Source organism: Sander lucioperca, chromosome 10 (assembly GCF_008315115.2).
Source record: "Sander lucioperca isolate FBNREF2018 chromosome 10, SLUC_FBN_1.2, whole genome shotgun sequence".
Classification (NCBI taxonomy): domain Eukaryota; kingdom Metazoa; phylum Chordata; class Actinopteri; order Perciformes; family Percidae; genus Sander; species Sander lucioperca.
The window spans coordinates 39,527,422-39,531,491 of NC_050182.1; the positions used below are offsets into that span (position 1 = coordinate 39,527,422).

General features: G+C 38.8%; 1 long non-coding RNA gene across 1 annotated transcript; it reads left to right on the forward strand.

Annotated features, from left to right (window-relative positions):
* Window positions 1-1,140: 1,140 nt before the first annotated feature.
* Window positions 1,141-2,382, forward strand: LOC118496193. Its single transcript, XR_004898684.1, has 2 exons — window positions 1,141-1,240; window positions 2,336-2,382. It is a non-coding gene; the product is annotated as an uncharacterized LOC118496193 (long non-coding RNA).
* The last annotated feature ends 1,688 nt before the right edge of the window (window positions 2,383-4,070 follow it).

The following is a 4,070-nucleotide window of genomic DNA, read 5'->3' on the forward strand; positions in this document are numbered from 1 at the left end:
CGTTGATACGCCACAACAGACACGACAGAGCCATACGTGTAATGGCAGATGTTGCTTGATAGTGTCCTATACCTGTAATTTAATGTAACAATAAAGGAATCTTGAATTGTGTGCGGCTGCCCATTTAAAGTGTGTCCCCTCCTATTAAAGTCAGGTTATCTGTGATTTCATAGGCCTTTAATAAAAGGCTGTTAATTAGTGGTGTCAACAATAATCGATTCGGCAATGCATCGCAATGCGGGGCATGCACGATTCAGCATCGATGCGGCAAAGTGCCATAATCGATTATGTCACTAAAACCTGCCACACTAAAATCAAGCACGCTGGCAATACAACTAACTTCACGAACCATGTTGATCGTTGGCATCCTGAGTTGGCTTCAACAAGAACAAATCATCACTCATTCAAAGCACTGAAAGCAGTGATTTATGTTTTCTTTTTCAGGTTTGAAAATGCCATATCCAATACCCTGTACCATTCAGTTTTGGCATGGCATTTATGTCAAAGATACAGGAGAATGAAAATACACACATAGCAGCCAATAAAATATGTTGTTCAATATCTGACTGCTTGTATTGCCTCATGACTGATGAAAAATGTGCCTTGTTGTGTGCAGTAGAATTTTGATGCATCGCAATGCATCGTAGAATCGAATTGAATCGAATCGTTACCTGGTGAATCGTAATCAAATCGAATTGTGAGGGCAGTGCCAATGCACACCCCTACTGTTAATCCACTTTAAAAACGTTGGAGGCTGTCTTCCAATACAATATGTTAGACCAGAGGTTTTGAAAGTGGGAGGCAGGCCTCCTTAAGAAGCTCCAAACTGTTTTAGGGGAGGCTCGTGAATGTAAATGAAAATTAGGAATTCAGAAATACAGTAGTTTGGGGAAGTTTTTACTGTTTTTTTCCACTTTGCCACAGTCAGAAACTAATAAATGCATGCGGGACAGACCTCTTTTTTATGTATTTGGTGTACTTGAAATAATATATGTAGCATACATGTTCTTTTCCTTATGAAGGTGCATGATACATTTGTTAATTTTTTTTCTCTTAATATTAAGACCCAAAGTGAGTCACAGTGTTCAACAAAATGCAAGGTCCCTGTGCAGTCCTACTGCTCCCTGGGGGCTAATATGTGCTAACGTCAAGATCATCTCAATGGCACAGAGACACTGAGTGGATAACGTAGCTAATGCAGGACATTTCCACGATGATTCACATTCAGCTTTCACTTAAGGTAAAGTAATACTGTTGTTTTTATTTGCATGCAGTTTTCTCACGAGATATCAACTGGACATGAGTTAAGATAACACATACATTTCACCATTTTAAAATGTCAGCAGGGATAACGTTAGCACTTGCCGTTTATGTGCCTTATCAAAGTGTGTCTGGCGTTAGCTAATGTTACATTATGCCTATCCTTAGCATAACGTTAGCCTTGAATGTGAACCATGCACCAGTCGTAATGTTAGCTAGCTAAATATATAACAGTTAACTATATTATATTTGTCATTTGACTAACGCTAATTTAGTAACGTCAACGTTCCATGTTTAACTTAAGTTCCTATTTCCTTGTGCAAACACTGACCTGACAAAGACAGGTGGCAGTTAACTTAGTAATGTTAACTTGCTAAATAACGTAATGTTAGTAGTAGACCGTTTAGCAGGTTAGCTTGATTAGGTACTAATACTAGTAATTAAAGAAACGTTATAACGCTCCGTTGCTCCTAACGCTAGGTAGTTAACATTACTGTTAATACGTAACCGGTAACCCGCCGTTTAACGTTACCACCTAGGTTATGCCTCAGTTTTACATAAGCTATCTCAGCTGACTAACTTTAAGTTGGTGCTACTTTATGAACAGTGAACCACACGTAATTAACATTTTACCCCTGCTTCATTTAAGATTTACAAGTGTAACAAGTTACAACATGACAGTAAATGGAGAGTCTGCTTTTTGGACCACAACATCTTAATTTGAACGTGATCGTTATTTTCACTCATGATTGTGAATGTCCAACTTAACATTACCATTCAGTCTTTCCAGAGAGAATATTTCCATTCTCGCTTTCCACATAAAAATAAATGGACAGGGAATTGAACAAATTCAGAAATAAGATATAGGCTACCTGCTCTATTTATAAGTGTTTCTCCCTCCAGACAATTGCACTCAGTCTGTAATTAAATATGTATTTTAAGTTTCATTTTTGCTGTAAATCTAAATAAATAAATACCTGGTGGTCAATGCTGGCAAGCCTCCACAAATAAATCTATGTTCAGTACTGTTACAGTAATGTTCAAATCTCACCCTAATTCTTTAATCCTTGTTTAGGCAAGTTGGAAGAAAGGAGGATACCAAGATTAAGAAGATCAAGGAGATAAAGAAAGCTAAAGTAAAGCGATGTTCACCATAGAGTATCACACGTTATTAGCTGTACCTTACCACATCTTTCTCACCCATGTTATGGCTCTCATTCTGTGTTCAGTTCGGATCAACAGACCAGACAGCTCTCCCACAGCCAGTCTGAGAACCTGCTTTACGGTCTGAAATTATAGCCTCTGTGAAGTTGAAGACCCCTCTACTGGTCAAATGATCAATGATCAAATGGCTGAGAACAGGATAGCCCAGAGCAAGAGGGAGCCCAGCAGAGGTTAAGAAGGAGGCAGCAAAGGAGTTCACAAACCCACATACAGCTGAAGGAGGTACCGAATGACAGGTCCATTTCAGAAAGCAGGTTTAGTGAAAACTCTGAGTTTGCTAACCCTGAGATGAGAGTAACTCTGGGTTTTCTGTTTCAGAAAGAGAGGTAACTTAACCTCAGAGTCAGTTACTATGGTAACTGAGTCTGTGAACCTAACCTGGTCGGGAGCAGGTTTTCTTCAATAAACCTCGAGTTTCTCTCAGTCTCCTCCCTCTGACACAGCGCTCTTTCATTTCCTCATTCGTTCACTCAGTCTGTATCAGGCGCATTTTAGCGCAGTTTGTTATCTGCCTGAATAAAAAAAACATTGTTGGTTTATTAACTGTGTTAGGCAGACTATAAAGCATTTTTTTTTTTTTAAAAACATGGCATGTCCTTGTGTAAATGATCCCGTTGATGAAGAAGCTGTATTACTTCGCAGAGAGTTAAACATACGTCGGGAGATGATATTAAGGCCCCGACGCATTTCAATTTCCGGATAACTTCCTATTTGAGCGCCATAGTTTTTCTTCCCAGTCTATCAGTTATGTAGCCTACATAACCTTATCCGTCCTCATATCACTAACGTCACCCATCGTAGTAATACTCTACATCCCAGCAGATTATTTGTCTCACATTACATTTTTTTGCAAACGGCAGTTTTCTTTACAACATTGGTGATGCGGATCATATTAGTAAAGCTGTATAGCAAAGCGCCGTCAGAAGAGTGTGCCTCGCTCTGAAATGTGTTTTAAACGTTTCTGTAGTGTTCCCTGGACACAAACCAGTAAGAGATATTAAAAAGGAGTTCCACAGTATTGCAGGTGAATGATGTAAACCCTTTGAAATAAAAGATTATGAATTATAATTCTGTTAATGATGGTGCTGCAGCCTCAGAATGGGATTAGTAGGCGTAGTACTTTTTCACCCACAGGATTGCACCTAAATGAAATAGATTATAGGTTCAATACCATTTCACCAGTAATATTATACTTATGATTAAATATGGTTGAAATGTCTCCTCAGTGTTGCAGGAATTTCAACAGTCAACAGTCCTTTGTTTGACAAGTTTAGAACACCACAGATTCATGTGGCAAAATATCACAATAAAGTAAAATCATTAAAAAGTAAAAAAACAAAAAAACAAACAGATTTCATTGTGACTTAAAAAGCCACACTGTGTGATTTGTAAGTGATTAATAAATCTCCAGGACACAGTGTATCTTGCCTAGTTAGAACAAAATAATTTGGCTGAGTGGCAGGGTGTCTTCGGATCTGATAACAATCTGAGCCGGCTGGAATTCCCAGGAATTCCAGTTAAGGAGACACTGAGGAGCCATGTCTCACTGGGCAGGTTTCTCTGTCTCCCTGTCACGGACTAGCTGT